Raw genomic sequence first — 23269 nt, forward strand, 5'->3', positions numbered from 1 at the left:
AGCTCCCAGGCCTCTTCTTGCTCAGCCCTGGTCCAGAGATACCTAGACAAATTGGATGATTGGTTCAAAAGAAATCTGATGAGATTCAACAAGGATAAGTGCAGAGTCCAAAAAGGCTAGTGACACATTGGGGTGCATTACTAGGGGCATTGCCAGCAGATCTAAGGAAGTGATTATTTCCTTATAATTGACACTGGTGAGGCCACATCTGGAGTACTGTGTCCAATTCTGGGGGCCCCATTACAGAAAGAATGCGGATGAATTGGAGAGAGTCCAGCAGAGAGCAACTAAAATGATTAGGGAGCTGAAGAATATGATTTATGAGGAGAGGGTAAGGGATTTTGATTTATTTAGTGTACAAAAGAGAAAAGTGGGGGTGGAATTTGATAGCAGTCTTCCACTACCTGAGGGTGGAGTGGAGCAAAGAGGTTTGAGAGAAGCTGTTCTCAGTGGTGACAGATGACTGAATGAGGAGCAAAAGTCTCATGTTGCAGTTGCAGAGGTCTAGGTTGGATATTAGAAATAACTGTTTTACTAGGAGGGTGGTGAAGCACTGGAATGGGTTACTTAGGAAGGTGGTGGAATCTCCATCCCTAGATGCTTTTAAGTCCTGGTTTGACAAGACCCTGGCTGGGATGATTTAGTTGGGATTGGCCCTGCTTTTAGCAGGAGGTTGGACTTGATGACCTCCTGAGGTCTCTTCCAGCCCTCTGCTTCTGTGGTCATGCATCAGTTCCCCTGACAGAGCAGATAAATATTAATCTAGAAATGAGGGAGATAAAGGACTGGTGTGTTCTGGTTGAAGTGAAATCTATTGACAACCATTTGTTTTTTATTTTAAGTATGTAATTTAATCAAATTGTGTTTCTAACATGCGTGAGAACTAGTTTTCACTGGTTATAGCCTGTGTCTAAACTACATCTTTTTTTCTCGAAAAAGGGATGTAAATTAGACACTTTGAAATTGCACATGAAGCTGGGATTTAAATTTCCTACTGGATCTTTTGGATCCATTATGCAAATGAATTGTGGGAAATTTAAATCCCGGCTTCATTTGCAATTTCAAAGTGTCTAATTTACATCCCTTTTTCGAGAAAAGGGATGTTGTCTAGACACAGCCATAAGACACCAGCTTGGAAGGGACCTCAACAGAATGAGATGCATTGTGTGGTACCTGTTAAGCTCCTCACTACCTGGTGTAAAGCGTTCTTCTGAGCCTTGTAGGACGGAATGAAGTCAACTCTGATCAAGTGTGTGCAGTGTTCAGTGTAATGAATGACACACAGTAAGACATGAGAAGGGGACATTTGCACAGAAGGAAAGGCAATATGTACTCATTTGCTTCTTTAAGGCCCAGCCCCCACCCCCAAACCAGGATCTTCCGATTTCATCCAGGCAACTGCTAATTAACTCACCCTATCCCTACAGTTTGAAGAATAAACAGCTCATAGGAGAAATAATTATTATATAGGGTAACTTCTATCAGGAGAGTTTGCCAAGGGTCCTGATATGCCTGAATTGGTCCTGATGCTAAATAAATACCACCATGTAAAAAAAAATTCTGAAATATATTTTCATTAATGCAAATTAAAATGTACTATTTAAAGGAAAGAAATGACATTAATTATTGCCTATTGTAGAGGGGGAGGAAATAAAGCAATGTGTTCTGCATTGTACAATAAAGTGTAAAATGCATCAAACTGAAGTGTGGCTAGTGCTACAGCCTAATCTCAGTTCAGCCATGCAACAAAGTGCACTGCATGTAAAAGGATTACAAAATCATGCAGATTCATTCTAATTAGTGGCTTACTTTGATATCAAGCAGCCCAATATTAAGAGAGCCTGAACACAAAGTATAAAAGAGATTTCAAGAGCTAGAACTATTTCAATTTGCACCCTACCATCATACCGTTTTGCTGCTTTAGTAAATAAGATAACTATATGAAAACACAGTTTAACATTTACCTCGACTAGGTTAAAATCTTAATTGTTTTAAATAAGTCATTAAGGACAACTTCTTGACAATCCTTTGTATTAGTTATGTTTTGAGGTTTTTAGTCAGATAATGGGAAAACTGGCAGTACTTATTAAAAACTTCCTCATGAATGCAGGAATTTGCCTTCAAGACCTGAAGAATGCAGGATTATATGACATGCTCACTGTTTGCCATGTCTCCTTCTGGTGGCTAGTCACTGAGTATAAGACCTTACTACCATTACCCAATAGTGGAGGTCAAGTCTGTGCCTTTAGTTCAAAAGGGCCAAGTGGAAACCCTGCTAATAAACCCAAGTGCGGAAGGAAATGCTACATCTTCTCAGGCAAAAGGCCTACTAGATTGAGTGGGAGTTTAGTATATCTAGGGACTGCAAGACCTGGTCCTAAACAGAAACCTAATTAATTTGATTTTCAAATGTGCATGGAACTTTCTTTCTTTCTTTCTCTCCCCCCCCCCAAAAAAAAAAAAAAAAACCCTGACAAACAGCCTTTATGATGGGAGAGGATAGGATAAGAGGTTGGCAATTCAGTCTAACTTCTGTGACCTCCATGACAAAATCTTATCCTTATTTATAGCTTTCTTTGATGAGTGACAAGCCTTGTAGATGGAGGATAAGTGATAGATGTGCTATATCTTGACATTAGTAAGGCTTTTGATCATCAGTGGTTCACAGTCCATGCCAAGTGAAGTCCCGTAGAGGTCAGTTCTACATCCTGTTCATTGTTGTCATCAGTCACTTAAATAATGGCAGAGAGTACACTTTTAAAGTTGGGGACCATACCAACCTGGTTGCAAATGCTTTGAGGGCTAGGATTAAAATTCTGAATGCTCTGGACAAACTGGAGAATTGGTCTGAGGTAAAATAGGAAGAAATTCAATAAGGACAAATGTGAAGTACTCCGCTTAGGATGGAAAAGTTGCACACATACAAAATGGGAAATGACTGTCTATGGAAGAATATTCTAGAAAAAGATCTAGGGATCACAGTGGACCACAAGCTAAATATGAGTCAACAGTGTAACACTGGTGCATAAAAAAAGCAAACCACCTTCTCAGTGTAAGCGGGGGAATGGTCCCGCTCTTGTGGGGAACTTTCCTGGCTTCTATACACCCCGGTGAAATGAACCAGCGAAAGGATCTGAGTCCCCGCTCCCACTTCCTTTACCCCACGGCTCCCTGATCCTGAGGGCTCCCCCTCCACTCTCATGAGTAGCAGAGCCCTTGAAACCCCAACAAGGCTGGGCCCAGGTTTCCTGGGGCTTAATCCCTGACCTTGTAGTCACTAGGGGCAGGAGTTAGGGTGTCCCCACTCCGAGGTGCTCTCTTTACACTGCAGGCCTTCTTGGCCCAGTGACCACTTCATAAGGTTCAAAGCAAATACAATTTATTAAACATCAACTGATTAAAGAGAATAGAATAAGAAACAATGAGAATGGTTAAATGAGAACACACAGCCCTGCTCTGTAGCACAGGGACATCAACACAGCAGTCTGCAGAGTGTAAGGACAGTTCACAGTCTCTTCCTTAGAAGCCCTGGATGTGCTGCAAGGGGCTGCAGGCTGGACACGCTTGCACTGGCAGTGACCACACAGCCTCAGTCTCTAAGTGGCCAGACCCCTCTCCCAGTCCAGAGCCTTTCCCCACACTTTGCAGGTCCCAGTAGCTCACCACATCCAGCTGCAGGCTATGCTGCTTGGCCAGTTCCAGCTCCTTGTGTTGTTTCTCTGTTCCTTTTGGCTTTCTGAGCACTGCCAGTCTGCTGCTCAACACAGGGTCTGCACTGCTTGGCCTGTCTGTGTCTGGTTCTGTCGCTGCAGGACTTCTTCTTGTACTCCTCTTTCAGCTCTCTGTCTTTGCAGGACCTCTTCTGCACACAGCTTGTTTGTTCAGAGACAGAGCCAGAACAATCCCCACTTACAACCTGTCAGTCAGGCTGAGCTGGAGTGTTGACTGCTTTCCATTGTCTCTGGGGTCTGTCAGTCTCATGAACCCTTCCCCTTCTGAAGCTGATAAACCAAAAAACTCCCACAGAGTTTTAGTAAGGGGTAACAGACCCCTTACATTAGGTTTACTTGCAGGAGTGTTGTAAGTAAGATACAAGAAGTAATTCTGCTCTACTACGTGGTGATTAGGCCTCAAATCAGGTATTGTTTCCAGTTCTAGGTTTCACGTTTCAGGAAAGAGGTGGACAAATTGGAGAAGGTCCAGAGAAAAGCAACAAAAAATTATTAAAGGTTTTGAAAACATGAGCTATGAGGGAAAATTGAAAAAGCTGGGTTTGTTTAGTCTGGAAAGGAGACGATAGAGGTGGGAGAAGACATGAGAATAGTCTTAAACTACATGAAAGGTTATTTGAAGGATTTTATCTTCCAGTAGGACAGGACAAGAAGCTATGGGCTTAAATTGTAATTAGAACAGTTTAGTTTGGACATTATGAAACACTTCCTATCTGTCAAGGTGGTTGAGCATTGAAATAAGTTGCCTAAGGGGATAGTAGAATATCCATCATGGGAGGTTTTTAAGAGCGGTTTAGAGAAACACTTTTCGGTGATAGTTTAGATCAGTGGTCCCCTACGCAGTGCCCGCAGGTGCCATGGCGCCCACCAGGCCATCTATGTGCACCTGCCGAACAATCTGGGCTGGCCCTGCCCCTGGGCACGTGGCACATGCACTGTGCCGGCCCATAGTGCATGGGCGGCCCCTGCCCGGGGTCGTGGCACATGCCAGTGCCAGCCCCGGGCGCATGGACGGTCCCTGCCCTGGGTTGTGGCACATGCCGGTGCTGGCCCTCAGCACGAGATGCATGGACGGCTCCTGCCCTGGGGTCACGGCACGTGCCGGTGCCGGCCCCCAGGAGCACGGCGCATGCATGGCCCCGCCCCCGGGCGCCCAGCAGCCCCAAAAGGTTGGGGACCACTAGTCTAGATACTAATGAGTCCTGCCTTCACTGCAGATTATTGGACGTAAATGACCTATTGAGGTCTCTTCCGGTTCTATGATTCTATCCCATAATGAAGTCTTCTAACTTAGACACTTGACCCCAAGCAGAACACTGTTCCTCGCACCACTTGTATCACTGGATCCAGCTGAAGAATTAGGCACTTGAATATCATCAGCTCCCTTCTCCATTCCCCTTTCACATATTTTCTATCTGATTTGAGATTTTATGCCATCACTAGGCTAGAGTGTTTAGTCTTCACTAGATTTCTTTATAGTTGAAAACACTACATGTAATCATACTGTCCTATCTCCCAGAGTGATTGAGACTTTTAAAGTAGATAACCTTTCTTAAAAGAGAAATAAGTGAAGCAGGGTGTTTTTTCTTGGTCTCTTTAATTCCCAGCAGGAACAAGCAAAATACAATCCATGAGCTAGAGCCAGTCCACCAAACCTTTGGATCTGGCACATCATGATCCTCTTGGCCACCAGTGCTAGATCTTTGTGCCCTGTTTCTACTACTTCCCTGTTCAGGTATTGATTCTTTGTTGTGCTTTATTTGCCCATCAATGACAATAAATAATATGCACTCAATGAATCATATCCCCATTTCCTCCACTTGTGTCTAAAAACACAATGCCTTATTCTTCTCTCTGTGGCATATCGTGCAGTTATTCACATCTTTGTTAACAGCGCTACTGTTATGGTGTGACAGTGTTTTACATTTGGTAGGCACTAAGATGAAAAATTACACTGGGTGAAAAATAATAAAGAATCAGGACCAAAGACTGACACACTGATTTTAGTAAATATGGAGCACCCGGAATATAAAAATACTAACATTTTGGCACTAATAATCTAAAAATGCTCTTCTCTAAATTTCCTGAATAGGAAACGCTAATATTTCTTTCAACCGTGATCCTTTTTAAGATGTGTGTTTAATAAAAACTTTGTATATACTACTCACTACATCCTAATGGCTTCTAAAATACAATCATGTAAACCTATGAAAAGCACAGACAGAGGAAATTCTGGGCTTGAATTCTCCTCAGTTGCATAAACTTTTTGACCTTCAAAGAGGCACTGATTGTATGCTATCTGCCGTACAACCTGTACTGAATATGCAGTAGCGATTGTTGATATGTTTGTTGAGACCTTCTGAGTTCCTTTATTTTGCTCATTTAAATCATGATTCTTTAATTTACTGGAGGCTTTAATATTCTAAATACATTGAAGGATAAAAGTACATCTGGTCACGATAGATATATAAAATACTCCAGCTAGAATTAGATGTATAAAATGTTCTTTTCCCCTTTTTATGGTGACCTCTTTGCTTATAACCTATATTTTTGGCTTTATATTAAAGAAAGGTGGTAATGCAACTTGCCTCCAGGTACAGTGCACATTTATCAGAGAAACAGTTATGGACACTACATCTATTCTACCTAAATATACAATTCATAGAACAGAATTTGGCCTCAGTACAACTATATGGCATGCAGAAATTTTGATTACTTGATATAATGTATTACATTGTCCACATCTAAGCCTTTTACCCTAACTCACTAGCATATCAAAATATAGAGTGATGTTCTGCAAGCAGGGGCCTATAACTGATACTAATTGATTTTGTCATTAGCATCGTTGTTTAGAGTTTCTAAATAAAAAAAAAACAGTAGAAATTGGCAAGGTCATGGGTCGAAAGTGAAACTTGTATAAAAGACACTTTGCAGCACTTGCAGCATTTTGAAAAGTACTTATGCCAGTTTAACACAATTATGACACTTTTTCAAGCTCTCCAGTGCAAGTCATTGTGTCTCAGGAACTGTCTAGACTACGTCCCGCTTTCAACAGAGGGATGTAAATTAGACACTTTGAAATTGCAAATGAAGCCGGGATTTGAATTTCCCGTGCTTCATTTGCATAATCGTGTCATGGCGCTCTTTCGAAAAGTAAGAGCACACCATATAAAGAGTTCACACAAAATTGGATTAAAAAAATTATTTTTGTTTTAATGTCCAAGGAGTTGAGAAGAAAATCTTATCTTAAAATAAGAATCTTAAATCAATTGTGCCCTTCCATAGCCTTGCTACTGCACTATAAATTCAGAGATATCTGCTTCTAAATATTAATATAACTTTGAAAAGACATTTGACTTCTGTCTGTTCTAGACATTAAATTTACCTAAGTTGAATTGCTTCTCTTGCTTTTACTACGTAAATGCTTTCTTGCTGCCAGATTCTCTTACTTGCTGAACCTAAAACAAGATGTACTAGAATTTTAGAATGGCTGGCTGTGGACTCAATTTACAGACTGGTCTACTGGAATAAGTAAGCACACAGATCTCAGGAGCTCCTGAAATCTAATACAGGCACTGCCACTAACTCACTGTAGTGATAGCTTGGACAAAAAAATCACAGTGCATTTTTCTCTTTTTCCATCTGTATCATTACTTTATCTGGACTTGTGGTTTACTCAGCTGTTTGAAGATGACTGAGTATGTATTTCCTCTAATTATAAAGGGTTGGGGAAAAAAGTTTCTGTAGTTGTATGGCTAATTTGCTGTTGAAATGATTAATTTAATGCTACTGGGATTTTACTGTATTGAATTGTTAATGATTTTTTAGGATAGACTTTTTTATTTTAAGTCTAAATAAATCAAAATATTAAGTATTAATAATGAGGTGACCTTGTAGTAGGTTATCACAATATTTTGTGTAAACCTTGCCTGGGGAGATATCAAGTAAATGCCTCTGTTCAGAGGGCCATAACAATATACCATTATAGTGTTGAAAACATTGTTTTATACTTTAATTGCCTTAGGTAAGATACTATGCTTTTATGGTACTGGACTTGATTGTTGTAAGCTACCTAAAGACAATTTATACTAGTAATCTTAGACAAAACTTTTACAATAATTTGTTTACCTCTTTTTAGTCAACTTGGTTGTAGTGCACATTAGCTTTTCTTAAATATTTTATTTGTTGGCAAACAAGATCTCATTTCTTTCACTGTCCCTTGAAAGCCAATACTGTATCAGGCTCTTATTTTCCTTTCTATTAAAGGGACACCTGCCCTAAATCATCAATTTGTAAGTTATCTTTAATGTTTCATAATTTTCTTAATGTGCAACAAGCCTGTGCACTGCACACTTCACTGTAAGCTCTGTGGCAGGGGTGGGCAACCTGCAGCCTATCAGGTTTCTATGTGTGGCCTACAAGACATTTTGTTTACCGTTACCCACATGCAGAGTTGCCAGATTCCACTGTTTCCATCCATATAACTTTCCTCCTATTGGTATTACTAAAGTGACATGCACATAAAAGAAGGGCGCATTAAGTGAAGTGTGTGCTCATTGAACACAACATTGACTGTGAGAGCTTTGTGCTCCCTCCGCATCTAATCAAAGCTCCATCCGCTAATCTAATCTGCTATGGTTCAGCTGGCACACCCCACAAATTCTAGTTACGCAGGTGCAGTTAGCAAAACTGCCCTATCATGGGAAACCATCTTGGTTACAACAGTCTTGCAGCCCAGTGAGATGGAGGGCCACTGATGTGGGCCACTCACTAGCTTAGTTTGCCCATAACTGCTCTATGGGACAGGAATTTTTGTATTGTAAACTTCTAACCACATTGGTCAGTACTAAACAAATCATAATCCATCCTCCCTCTGGACATTCAACTCCACTGTTCAGTCTTTCAACTTGCAGATCCCAAATGTGGTACGCAACATATGCCAAACACCGAAATGAGTAGAAGAAGGAAGCATCCATTAACAAATGGTTAATAGAGGTTTTAGTAAATGGTTTGTTAAATTGTTAGTCCAATAGTTGCTTATAAACATCAATAAAACCTTTTGCTAACACTTTGCTAACTGGAAGGGACCTTGAAAGGTCATTGAGTCCAGTCCCCTGCTTTCACAGCAGGGCCATGTACCATCCCTGACAAATATTTGTCCCAAAACTCTAAATGGCCTCCACAAGGATTGAACTCACAACGCTGGGTTTAGCAGGCCAATGCTCAAACCACTGAGCTATCCCTCCCCCCTTTCTCAGTCACTGCCAAGGCAGATAGTTTCCTGCAATAAATTAGGGTTTTTGTTAGGTTATAAATCACTTGTATATGGCACTATAGTTTCATGATTCTTTATTTTTGATGTAAATGCTTTTTTTAACAAAAAACAGGAGAATCAAATTTGTGGTAGGACTTGAGTAATTTCAGAACAAAAATGAGTGATATCCTTTGAGAAGAGAGATTTTTGAGAAACACTTCAACTTAGCTAGTATTCCTCTAACAATACCTCCTCCTCTTCTAAGCATATTGTCCTTCTAGTCATCCTGTTCAATCTTCTTGACTTCACCTTCAAAATTCTACACAATCCTACTCCCCTGTTCAAGCCATATACTGTTAGGCCCCTTCCTGTCATCTTGTTATAATTCTTGTTCAACAAACACATCTGTGCATATTTTACTTTTTATTTCCTTTAACCTTGTCATGTATTGTCTAATTCTGTACACTCAGAAATCTATTTTGCCAACCAAGGTAATGACCTAACAAGATACAGCCCTTGTAACAAAAATGAGCATTGTAATCTTACCATGAATATAGTTCTCTCTCGTCCTGCCTTTTGTCTTCCATCTTCCCTGCATGTTGGCACGTAGTATTTAACAGACGATAGGCACAAATCACGTCCTTTTTTTGGTAAAGACTCGTCTCCAGCATTATATAGAAGTATTAACAACTGCTTCCCCTTTATGGTCAATCTGTGTTGGACTACATGGACTCCAGACCTGAGAAGCATGATGCAGAGACTCAGTATGCTGTAAGTGAGAGAATGAAGCTTGTGAATATGGGGCACAATGGTTGCTTAGGTGGTAGGGTCCGGATGAGTAGGGCAGCTGAGAGTCCTTGCCTTTGGAACAACTATTTTCTTACCAAGCTAATACCCTTTAAGATTTAGGTAGCTCCAGTTGTCAAGGATCTTGGGGTAGCCAGAATTTTTAGTTAACTGAGGGCTCCGAAAAATCAGAAAAGCTATGCTATTGGAAATTAAATGTCTGTTAACTCTGGAGAATAGACTTTAAGCCAGTGCAGCCTGGGTCCTCCACAGTTGGTGCTAAGTGGATAGTTTGCTATTGGCAAGCTTTTCTAATGCTAGTTGGCTTTGCTGGATAGATGAATGTTCCAGATCTGGTTGTCCTGGAGAGCGTTAGATTTGTTGGATGGCCTAAACATTATGAAGCTAAGTACAACCTTGGGCCGCACAACACAATGGTTAAATGGGTTTCTGTTAATCAGGGTTATACTCGTAGTATTAGGCTTATACAGTGTTCGTGGGATTCTGTGATATGTCTGTAATGTGGAGCAAAAGAGAGGAAAAAATCAAAATTGCAAACATCTTGTCAAACTTTCACTTAATTGTGTGAAGAATGTTTTGTGGGCTGGTTCTAAGGCATTATTTAATGGCTCAAGGCCCTAGTTGGCTTCTCGTTTCTGATTGCGTCAAGATGTTGCCTTATGTCAACTCTGAAACTGGATAGGCTTGGGATATTTTCAGCACTTTCATCCTGTGTATTTTTGGAAGAAAGATTTGCAGGCTGGGACTTCGCTTGACCCGCTTCTGTCTAAAGGGGAGCTTCAGGATACTTCTCTCACTTTTACAAGACAATGAAAACTCAGTTCTCATTCCTGTGTGTTGCTTTGTACAGACAATCTTCCTTCATTACATCCTTTCAGTTATGCTGTTGTGTCTACTAAATACATTCTCTTTCATTCCTATAAGATTGTAGAATGACCAAGTGGATAACATGGAGAGATCAGCAAGACATTTTCATCAAGGAAAAGACAAGAAAGGAAAACAAGTTAATATAAACAGAAAAGGGACTGGGAAAACTGAGACCTTCTGAATAGCATGCTCTCTCCATCCCTCCTTGGCAACTAACCAATAGCCATTCCCCTGAGCACCACTGCAAGGCGAAGGAAACTGGAACTGAATTTAATCAGTTGATTCATTGAGGATCAGGTAGTGATTCTATATCCGATGAAATTTCCTACTTGTGCCATAAGAATCTTCATTGAAATGATATTCTGCCCCAACAGCACCACTGGGGGACACAGTATAAGAATACAGTCCTAAGTCATGGCTTCCTTCTGCTCTCAGCCAGCAAAAAGGATGAGAGCTAAAAATGGGAAAGCAATCGGGAAAAATTGAGAATTTGTTCACTTTTTCACAGGGAAAAGAGCAATATCCAAGTAATGAATTGTTTTCAATAACTGTTTTCACATGCTTTAGAGAGAAATAATCATCTTAGGCATTATATCTATAAAAATCATTCAGTACCTGATTCCTCCTGCTCATTCAGCATCATCTGTGTAACATCTGCCCCCCAGGGTGTTGTCTGTCATGGCTCATTGCATCAAATCTAACCACTTCCACAAATCCCAACCAGGCTTGTTCTTGGCCTATAAGTCTGTCTATCTTTGCTTGTTATCTTCTCTATGGTAGCTGTTTCTCAGGCACATGTATGTGAAAGGAAGATCCGCTTTCTTCCCACTTCAGTTTGAGACTGCTAGAGCGTATTTACTGACACTCTTCAAGGATTCAGCTGAGTATTCTCCTTTTCTCTTACAGGATTTCCTAACAAACTCAGAGTTAAAAAAATACTTTGCGCCAGTGTGTCTAGCCATTGCCTCCAGCATCTCATGTCTACCAATATTCCTTCTTCCCCAGATGGTATGTCTACCTTTCAGAAGTGAAATCATCCTATAGCTATGGAACTAGATACTTAGGAGAAGTTTCTTTTATTTGTTCTGCCACTCAGTGTTAAAGAGAAGTTAATACTACTTTAATACTGAGGGATTCTTGCACTAAATGAGGAATTTAATGATCCTACCCTGCCTTAATACACAAGTATTCCTAAATCAAGTCCCAAAACAAGCGTGTTGGTTATTCTTTAACCACCCATTGGTCTCTGCTGAGAGTGAGATATTGAAAGGTCCTGAAACTTATGTTCATGCATGATGAGAAAGGAGTTAGAAACGTGTATCACGGGTAGGAGTTGTAGTCTTTTGTTTCTTTCTCTTTTCCTCTTAAATGACTTGTGGTTAACTATTATAAGAATAGAGTAAATCGGGACTATTCTACAGGGTTCTTAGTGAATACAGAATAAAGTTAAAATGCCTAACGGTTGCTTCTATTAGTGAAGTTGTAGATCTTTTTTGTAGCAGCTCTCAATGGATCATGACTTGTGCAGTTGTATATTATAGTTTATCTTGTTTCCTCTTCCCTCTTAGTATATAGTATTTCATGACTATGGCAGCTTTTATCCCTCTCTGTAATGAGATGCATCTGCCACAGAAGCTGCTCCTACAGTGAAATTCTGTCCCCTTAAAGTCTATGGTAGTTTTGCCACTGACTTCTCTAATGCTAAGATTATACCCCAATGTCTTTCAGGAAATCTTTTTAAGGACCTTTATTCAAGTATGACTAGATCTTTTGAAACTGTTTCTTAGGCACGTATTTTGTACTGAATATTACAGCACAATTTGTGACTTCAGCAGCAATAATGAGGAGGAACATGAGTTTATTTTCAAGTACTCTAGGAAAAGATCCTTAACTTATTCTTCTTGCTAACCATTTCCATACTGAAAAACCACCTTGGCCAACCTGAAGGAAGCATGGATGGTAGAAAGTTCTTCAGTCTTCCTTCAGCCCTCAAATGTGAAAAGGGTGGCTACTTCATGAACACTCTTATTTTCATTGCAGAGACGTTATTTTTGTCATTTGTCTTCAGTGGGAAGTATTGAAAGCTAATTTCCTGACATCCTTGGGCTTTATATCAGACACTTAGGCAGTAGTAATTACTTGTCAGGTTATAATTGCACTTGAATATTGTATGTACAATAATCCATGGTAAATAGTGATGAATCTATTAAATAACTCACATTAGCATTATCCTGGCAAATAAGGATTTACTAATATTTTTCCTTGAACAGATTTCAGATTGTTGAAAAAATACCTTTGCAGGCCCTTGAATGCATCTTAACAATCATATCATAAATCTTACTCGTGCATACGCTGCTTTATCCTTGTCTGCAAAATGTCCAGTAATTTCCATTAATGTTCCCAATTAATTGAAGTGTAGTATGTTTGCTGAATGTTGCTGCTTACAATGATCTTTTCCTTTTAACTTCTGGTTGTCGTACTGCAACTAATGAGTGTGAGCCTGTACAGACTTCCTCAAACACATTTTGCACTCATACTTTTAGATGTATCCCTCCCTTTTCTTATGAGTCTTTTCTACATGAACCATAGATCTAGTACCCATCAAAAACTATAAATACCCATTGATGTGCTGAAAGGAGCTCAGAAGATCCTGGAAATCCTTAGTTAAATACTCAGCCAAATTATTTTCCAGTTTCTTCTTCACTCCCTTCTGTCTGAAATCCCATGTCACAGGGAGTATTTATCACAGGTTGAGAGCGAAGCGTTTGTGGGAGTTCTGTGTTTAAAATAGTTACCACATCACTGAACACACACTTCATATGTGTGAAACAAAGCATTTTCCTTGGCCAAATTATCTTAGTTTCTCATAGGTTTAATAGTGTTGTATTTGAATAACATTTGTGCACTATCAAGCTTATAAAAGTATTTATTTGCTGCCTTTGAAAATACGACTATTAGACTCCTGCTCTAGCAGAGCCAGGATGTCACCCTAACTCTAGTTTGTACATATAATCATGATATAAAATAATGCATGTATTTACTTACCTCTCTATATTCCATGGGACTTTATTTTTCTTTTCCTGTTCTTTTCATACTGGCTCGTTTTCCTGATCTAAAAAAATCAAATACAGTTTATTAACATCTTCATTGTACCGCATTAGGCATTTGACCCACAGATCAAAGTTAGATCAACTATCTATAATTGGAAATACATTAGTACTACATTACAGTAAAGGAACTGAATTGGTTGCATGCATAACAAGAACAGGTTTTTTTTTTTTTTTTTTTTTGTCTCATGATCAACCTTTATCAGGTTTTCAAATATCTTTCTGTAGAAGCAGTTTCATCCTTAGAATTCTTGGTCATTGGACATCTCTAGCTCTTTTTCTTGTATAATCAAGATCTGTATTGATCTACTTGCTCAAATGCCTGATGTAACGCTTCATTAACATTTTAATAAATCATTTTCTTCTCACTCTGACCAGAATACATGGCAATAAAATGTTTTTGTGCACTTCATATGGGAATTGCATTCTAAGCCCTAGGTCTTTAAAACAAAAAAAGCAAATGATGGTTTTTTTAACTTAATGAGCTGTGATAACTGAATTAATGGAGTAGTGTAATGTGCTTTTGTCTCTCTCTTCTCTGATGGGTGACAAATTAACAGCTATTTGTTTAGATATGGATAAATGGTAGGTGATGACTATGCCCCTTATGACTAGGTGGCTCTCCTTTTCATATAGTAGATTACCTGCACAACCATCTATAAGAATGCAACATTATGGTAGTAATTCAGTGGCATCATTAATTTTTATAAGGGCTTAGTAGAGTGAATGGCCTTCAGAGCAGACTGGGTGAAAGACTGGTGGTGCAAGAACTATCGGAAAAGAAACTGTTCTTTTTCTTAACAGTTCTCATTTTTCAAGCCTCTAAATCATTTTATTTATTTTCATTTATAGACCTCCCTACTATACTCATCAAGTGGTATCTGAGTACCTTGCAAGTTTAAATTGATTTTGTTTAAAAAAAAAAAAAACTCTGTTGGAAGGAAGGAACATACTCTCACTAGTGGGATGAACTGAGGCACACACAGGTTAAGGGTCAAATTCTACCATGAGATTCTTTCTTGTGTTGAATAGTAACTTATTTTTCAAGTACTCATACTGAGCCTAATGCCACTATTTGAGGAGTATGGTACTATTTAATGTGAGAAATGGAGACAGAATCTAACATTTAGCGAGTTGGTCAAAATCTCCCTTGAAGGACTAATAAAGGAACTTATGTCTGAAGTATTGCTCCTCTACCCTCTATCTGGTACCTGAGCCCAGATATGTTTGTGTGAACCTTTTAGCTATTTGGAGCAATAAACTGAACTATTTAATTAGCTGATATATATCATAGCAAATCTGTGTTATTGATTTGCATAGTGCTAAGTTGTTGGCAATTATTCACTGCTAAAAATTAAAAATCTTCAGTGAGACAATCTAGTTTATTCAAAGAAATAGGCCATACATTACTTTTCTATCCAATGCAAACATAGGTCCCATTTTTCAGGTGATCCATCCCCTGACTTTAGTGAAAGATGCATCCATTTAACTGAAGGCCACAATGAACTCATGTAAAATAGGTAACATTGCAACTGCTATTTTGCACATACCCTGGAATGTATCAGGTCACGTGGGAGACTTATGTTTGGCACGCACAAAAATTAAAGAGCTCAGAGTTTCTCTCCTATTTAGAATCTTCTGATAACTTTAATGATTTTTCATACCTACTTATCAGTTTTTGTAATAGCTTTATTTTATGGGGATCAGAGTCAAAGGAGACTATTCAAAGCAATATTTATTATTCTTTCCCTTTAAAACAAACTTCTGTTTACAGAGTCACATCAAAACTCTGAATTATCAGACTAGATGTTACTTTTTTCTGACACGAGCTTGAAGTAAATGGACAATTTGTGTTATTTATAACACTTGAAATTTTCACTTAGGTTGATTCTGAAAAGCTTTCAGATTCTCATAAATCCCAACAAGTTGCTTGCTTTATGTTGGAAACCTATTCTGAAGCTTCCTATTCCAAGGCGTGATGTCTTTATTTCTTAAATGGATAGTAGTGAGATGTAAGATGGTTTCCTATCTTCTAGGGTGCTGGTGTGGGTCACACATTGAGTAAGCCAAGTGGCAAAATGTTGATTTTTTTTTTCTGAATAGGAGCATAGTTAAATCATTTGATCACAACCTAGAGCCCTAAGCCTGAGAGAAATCCTACTGGCAATGCAAACATTCTGCAAGAGTCCCAACCTTGATCTTAGTCAATTTACAGCAATTTCTCCTTTTGCAAAAATTGGTATTGTCACAGAATTATCTGATTTTTGCAACTTTGGTCAGGTGTACGGTTTTTGAATATGAATCTGAGTGAAGTCACAAAACTATATTTGGTGTGTAAACTGATGGAGCAGGATGCCTAGTCCAACAACAAAATCTGTCACCCAGAGAATTTTTCTCTCAAATTGCTGCAAACAAGAGTGAAGGCTCATAATAATCTTAGTCAGAATCTATACAAATATAGAGACATCATCTGTGCCTCAGAGCTATTACTCAGAGAAGACTTGCCTTTGTGGCATATGAAGGAAAGGAAAGAGGGAGACATAGTTTACATTTTTATATACATTTTTAAAATTAAGTATCTATTTAAATGTTAGCGAAAACTATGTATCATTATTTAGATTATTTCTCTACATTATCATGCAAAACTATACTTGTTCATTGAGTACATATAACTCTTAAGGTTTTAGTATAAATCTAATAATAGCATTAGGTGGATTTCAGGTATCTGACAGATAAGATGTAATGTACCTTAAATATATTCTTGAGCTAAAGTAACACCTGCCAATGGCACGAGCCAGCCAGTGCAAAATACCTACTGCCAGTAACTGCATCTGTAAAAAAATGATGAATAGATAGCACAAAATACTTACTAGCCCCCCCTAATTCTATTAATTCTTGAGCCTGTCTGTCTGCTCCTCTGCCAAAGCACTAACATAAAATAGCAGTGGGTAGAGATTTGACAGTCCTTCTCAAAGATTTTCCCCTCTCAAAATCTTACATGCTGAACTAAAGTGGACTTGTTGAAAACTTCCACCAAGGCAAGCTAAGATGGTGGAACACTTATCATTGCTCCAGACATCACAGTATGACACTAATACATATTTCAGATCAAGATGAATAAAATGTTAGCAATAAAGCTGGCATGCTTTAGTATCTAACTACTTTAAGATTTTTATTAGTTATATGTATATCACCCATTGTGTGTTGTGGCAAAGCTCCAGCTGTGCCCCATGGGTCTTGCGCTACTGGTGGTTAAGATTAGCCTCAGAGGCTCGCTGTGACCCTTCTCACAGCCTCTTTCTCTTTATATGAGGCAGGGTCCACAGCTTACTGGGCCATACTTATCACAGGCTAGCTCATGGTGAAAATCCTTCTATAGTCCTGGTCTCCCTTCTTGGGCCAATCTCTGTGTTGGTGTGGGGGAGGGGAAGTTTGGGAGGAACCCAGGCCCACCCACTACTCTGCTTTAGGGTCCCTGGAATGCAGCAAGCAACAGATGGAATTGTCTTGATTTCTTTTCCCACAGTTTTTCTCCCTGAGACACTTCCTCAAATAGCCCCACCTCGTGTCTCCCACTAGTACCTGCTAGCCATTCCTCAGATCCCACACGACCACAGCTTTTCCTTGTAACATGCTTCCTCCTTCTGGTCTGTCGCTCTGTGTCTTCCTAAGATTACCATATTTTCGGAACCATATTTTCTACATATTCCAATAGCTATGCCCAGTGATCCCTTAGGCCCCGCTCACCTGCCACAGGAAGTTCCACCCTTGGGTAGTATTTCTGGGGTCAAGATGGACATGTGATTGGAAGTAAAGGGTGTCATATAACCTCTCTAAGAGTGCCTCCCACTGTCCTCTACCAACAGGGATGAGTTTGGGTCCCATAGGACCCCTACCCCCAACTATACTGCAATTGCATTAACCCATGCCCCAGACCTGGGGTCCCATGATACTGCACGCATAGGGATCCAACCTCAATTCAAGATGAGATCCAGGATCCTAGACCTATTAATTTGAAACATAGATGCAGCCCCATTTGACTCAGGGCCTGGGAGTCATCCAGAACTATGCCAAAATTTCATGAGACAATTTCCTTAGTCCCCTTAACAGACAATGCTTACTGGTTCCTATTAAATCGTAATCGGAGGGAGCTGGATCAGCTCCCCACCTTCTGTGGAAAGGGGGTTGCTCCTGCCCCGCAGAGGGCCCACTGCAGAGAGGAGTTGCCCTTGTCCAGAGCAGCCTCTTCCTATCTGTAGGAGACCCGGGGGGGCCTCATAGGCAGGGAATGCGCCGGTGTCCAGAGCAGCCTCTCTCCATGGGGAGTCCAGGCTGCTGTGGATAGGGGCTGATCCGGAGGGGGCTGGGAGGTGGGAGCAGCCCCAGTGTGACCTAACATTAACAGGTCAACTGATTAATGGGAATTTACATCCCTAATGAGATGTACTGCAACTGCATTTTTTGAAGTTACAGCAAAACTATCAAGTGCCCTACATTTCCACAAGCCAGAATGACCATACTGAACTAACCATGACAGTTACAGTGTGGAGAAGACCATGTCACTAACCCTCATCATCACTGCTTGAAAGGTACATTTCCTATCGGGGTCAATGGGGTTGGGGTATTTTATATGTAGAGCTACTGAGAAATGTATATGTCAATACCATGATGGCAATGCCTATATTATGTAAATAATATCTAATAATAATTGCTAAATGAGACAGTTTCCCAACCTGCTTACAAAGCACCTGATCCGTTTTAAACTTTAAAATAGGATTGGGCCTTAAACAATCTATTGACAGGATTGGGCCTAAAACAATCTATTGACTTTACTCAAGAAGATCCAGTTAACATTTAGTCACCCTTCAAAAATATAAGGGGCCAGTCAGTAAAAGACCCACTGCCTAGAAGAGGTGATCTTAGGAAAATATTGGAGACACTTTGAATTGACTTCTTCTGACACCATCGCGCTCTCTCTCTATGGATGTGGGGTCTTTAGCACTGGTTTCACTTTTTCTGTCAGTATAACTCAGACATTCATTGTCACAGCTAACTCCATTGAGTTCTAGGCAACGTGCAGCCCAAAGACAGAACAACAAATGCCTTGAAACTGGAAGTCAAAACATTTCTCTTCATAGAGCTCACAAGGGGCTTGTTTACTCAGACACAGACGACATGACAACCCTCTCTGTAGAGAGATGATACATCCTGCCTTTCTGGATGCACCAAGCGTTTTCACATGACATCTTAACACACTATTTAAATCATCGACTGCTTGGATGAGGAAGACTCACAAAGAGTCTGTCCATCATCCACACCGGAGTGACACGGTGATTTCACTGCCATGGTAACAGACCTGATCTCTCTGTGGGGCTCCTCTGGAGCAGAAGGGAGCCTGGGGAGATCTCCTGGTGAGGGGGGAGGAGCCAGGGGTGCTTCTATTTCAGTGGCTTTCAATCTTTTTGGCCCGTGGACCACCTGGCTCAATGTATACCTTTCCATGGCCCACCAGTTGCTAATAGAAACTCATCAGTAATTACATAATTACGCCCAAGCCATTTTGCTAGTGCTGCAGCTAGGCAGAACGGTTTGATATAAATTATTAAACAGACTAACCATTTTAACTTTATCGTGTTAGTTTATCAAACTTCATTTTAAATAAAGTAAAATGTTAATTTGTGTTCAGCACAAAAGGTTTCAGTGTTTTCTTTATGGCAGGGGTTGGCAACCTTTTTGGGGTAGGGAGCCACTGACCCACAGAAAAATCAGTTGGGGACCACACAGGTGAGAAGTAAAAACACTCCTCCTGAAACCCCCAACTCTCACTTAGATGGCCCCCAACTGAGACACCTCACTCCTCTGGGGCTCAGCCCCATGGGATGAGGAAAAGGAGCAGGCAGGAATGAGGTTCAGGGCTTCCCATAGATCAGATTCTTTTCTGGTAGATTTTATGGCCCCCCCATCTTAGGTTCTGGGGTGGGGACAAAAATGAGGGGTTCAGTGTATGGGACAGCGCTGCCATTATGTGCGATAGGGATGGGGGTGCAGGATCTGAGAGGGAGAGGGAAAACGGGGAGAGGTTACAAGGTCTGGATGGGAAGAAGGGTGCAGAAGCAAGCTAAGAATAGGGTGTCTGGCAAGTTAGAGGGAGCAGCAGCAAGAGGGAGGGTGCAGAAACAGGCTGGGGGTAGGGTGTCTCACCAGGAGGGAGGGTGCAGGAGCGGACTTAGGGTAGGGGTTGAACTTTGATTGTATGGCACCCTCAGAACCTCACTGGTCCCAGATGAGAGATTTTTCTAGACCAGGGGAGGTCCTTTCAGACCCTCTGTGGCACCCCCTACCACTGGGCTTCCTGGCTCCCCCCCTTCCCCGTAGCACAGATGAGCTGTGAACTGGCTCCTGGTGCCCCCCGCCCCGTGCAGCCCTGTTGAACTGTGAACTGGTTCCCTACAGCTGCCCTCCTCTCCTTCCAGCCGCTTGCTTGCTTTTCGCGCACTCCTGGCAGACAACTCCTCCCGTTGCTCTTATTGGTGGATTCCTGCAGCAGGGAAACGTTCCAGGAAATGTCCCAAGCTCCTCTTTTCTCATCTGAGGGAGGAGGAGGAAAATCAGCAGTGCACGGCCGCTTCTAGCTGTGTTCGGAGCCTCGGAGCTTTTCAGGACACTGGGGCACGAAATTAAAAAGTGGGACTATCCCAGAAAATCTGGGATGGATGGTTAATGTATGTCTTCCCCCTCTCCTTTCCTTGGTGGGGGAGGAACTTTTTAAAACTGCCTCACTGTCTTTAATTGGCTGCAGATGTTTAATGGCTTGCCTGAGGGAGCAAGCTAAGTAACTAGTCCCAGATGTCTGCCTACCTCCATTTTGTGGTAACAGTTTCTAGTAGTGTACCCTGGGAAGAGAGAGCAGTTTGTCCAACACCCTGTATACCTGCCTTCCACCAGAGTGTGGCAGGTTGCTGCTTTGGCTTTGTTACAATGTATAGAGAACATCTTAAACTTTGAAATTGGGAGAAGTATTTTAAGTGCCTCACTGTAATGTCAGGAGCTTGAATGCGAATACAATAAAAGTGCGGTGCTACTCCTTTGAAGGTCAGATGATGCTTTCCAAATGCCATTGGGGAAGGCAAGAAGTGAAGCCTCTCCTGTTTGTGCCAGGCAGTTTCTAACCACGCTGCCTGGTAGAGGATGCTGCATAGCGTGGCACAGGGCATTGGAACAGAGAGACCCCCCTGTGCCAGGTAATGTGGGATGTGGAGTGGTTGGGAGTGGAACAGCCATGCTTTCCCAGGCAGCCTCCAACCATGCTGCCTGGCTCACAGCTTGCTTCCCAGTGCAGTGCAGTGGGACAGATAAAATGAGCCCCAGGTAACAGTAGTTTGGGAAGGGATTAAGGATGTTAAGGACTAGATGACAAGCAAATGCTTATCGGATAGTCAGTTGACTAGCTAATTCCGCCCCACTCCCTTGCTGCCTCTATGAGAGAGGGTACTTCAAAGTGGCAGTGCCGCATAGCTGACCTGGGGATCACCTGTGCGGCACTGCCGCTTTGAAACCCCAAGGCGGCGTTTCAAAGGGGCAGCTGCCACACAGCTGATCCGCAGCTCAGCTGTGCGGTGCTGCCCCTTTGAAATGCCAAAGTGGCATTCAAAGGGGCAGCACCATGGAGTCCAGGGTCAGCTGGGGAGTCCCCAGCTGACCCTGGGTTCTGGGGAAATGATGCTCCCTCCTCTGCATTTCAAAGGGGCAGCGCCGTGGATCCTGGGCTCCACACGGCATTTCATCAGATCCAAGACTCCAACCCCAGGCTCCATGGCGCTGCCTCTCTGAAATGCTGAGGTGGCATTTCGAAGGGGCAATTCCGCACAGCTGATCCCTAGCTCAGCTATGCGGCGGCTGTCCCTTTGAAATGCTGTCTCGGTGTTTCAGAGTGGCAGCACTGTGGAACCCGGATTCTGCAGGGCATTTCAGAACTGGGGAAGTGCTGCACGGAACCTGGGGGTCAGCTGGGGAGTCTCCAGCTGATCCCGGGCTCTATGCAGCAGGCAGCGCAGCATGGAGCCAGGGGTCAGTGGGGGACTCTGAGTCAGCTGGAAGAGGCAGGGCCTCAAACAGAAGGGGCGGGGCCATGATGCTTTGGGCTTTCTCATCCACAGACCATGAATGGTCTGGGGGTGGGGGAGCCCCTTTGCCCCTCCTTACCACTAAGTACCCATGCCCCTGGCAGTGGGAAGAGACTTCCCGTACTCTCCCACCCCCAAGCCAATCAGGGCTTAGAGACAGGGGAGCACGCAAAGCCTCCTCCTGCACTACCAGGAGTGTGTAGCACTTCTAAGTGCAGTGTGCTTCTTGCAGGGCAGGGACAGGGAGGAGAAAACTGAGCACACTCCCCTGCCCCCGGGCTCTAATTGTCAGGGCCTCTGTGGGTCAGATCAACCTGCTTAGTGGGTCAGATCCAGCCCGCAGATGCCCTTTTGCCCACCCCTTGGTTACATAGTTAATTAATTAAATGTATTTTAACATCCCTAGAATGCCTATAACTTGAATACTTTGTGCAAACCTGGTCACGCCGTCTAAAAAAAAGGTTTTTTTGGATTTGGAAAAGGTACAGAAAGGGCAACAAAAATGTTTAAGGGTAAGGAACAGCTTCCATATGAGATTAACAGTATGGCCAAAATTAAAGATTAACAACTCTGGGACTTCTTGGAAAAGAAATGATTAAAGAGTGAGGGGACATGGAGGTGTAGAGAATCATGGGGTGAAAAATAGAATAAGGAAATGTTATGTACTCTTTCACTAACATAAAACAAGAAGCTCGCCCAATTAAATTAATAGGCAGTGGATTTAAAACAAAAAAGAATTATTAAGAACATAAGAACGGCCATACTGGGTCAAACCAAAGGTCTACCTAGCCCAGTATCCTGTCTGCCAAAAGTGGCCAGCACCAGATGCCCCAGAGAGGGTGGACCGAAGACAATGATCAAGCAATTTGTCTCCTGCCATCCTTCTCCAGCCTTTGACAAACAGAGGCCGGGGCACCATTCCTTACCCCCTGGCTAATAGCCTTTTATGGACCTAACCTCCATGAATTTATCTAGCTCTTTTTTAAACTCTGTTATAGTCCTAGCCTTCACACCCTCCTCTGGCAAGTAGTTCCACAGGTGGTCTGTGCACTGCGTGAAGAACTTTCTTTTATTAGTTTTAAACCTGCTACCCATTAATTTCATTTGGTGTCCTCTAGTTCTTATATTGTGGGAACAAGTAAATAACTTTTCTTTATTCACCCTCTCCACACCTACTCATGATTTTATATACCTCGATCATATCCCCCCTCAGTCTCCTCTTTTCTGGAAAAGTCCCAGTCTCTTTAGCCTCTCCTCATATGGCACCCGTTCCAAACCCCTAATCATTTTAGTTGCTCTTTTCTGAATCTTTTCTAATGCCAAAGTATCTCTTTTGAGGTGAGGAGACCACATCTGTACACAATAGATTTCTTCATGGTC

General features: G+C 41.6%; 1 protein-coding gene and 1 long non-coding RNA gene across 11 annotated transcripts in view; one reads left to right on the plus strand and one right to left on the minus strand.

The window, feature by feature from the left end:
- The window catches only part of LOC142829167 (uncharacterized), a 29225-nt gene extending 12269 nt beyond the window's left edge, over window positions 1-16956 (minus strand). Inside the window, exons 1-3 of the long non-coding RNA XR_012903548.2 lie at window positions 16515-16956; window positions 13705-13771; window positions 9532-9724 (exon numbers count right to left, since the gene is read on the minus strand). This is a non-coding gene — a long non-coding RNA (uncharacterized LOC142829167). The remainder of the gene's footprint in view (window positions 1-9531; window positions 9725-13704; window positions 13772-16514) is intronic.
- Window positions 1-23269, plus strand: part of SHANK2 (SH3 and multiple ankyrin repeat domains 2) — a 688250-nt gene that overhangs the window by 539084 nt on the left and 125897 nt on the right. The gene's annotated exons all lie outside the window — the stretch shown is intronic.

This window comes from Pelodiscus sinensis, chromosome 5 (assembly GCF_052426305.1).
Source record: "Pelodiscus sinensis isolate ZL-2025 chromosome 5, ASM5242630v1, whole genome shotgun sequence".
Lineage (NCBI taxonomy): Eukaryota > Metazoa > Chordata > Testudines > Trionychidae > Pelodiscus > Pelodiscus sinensis.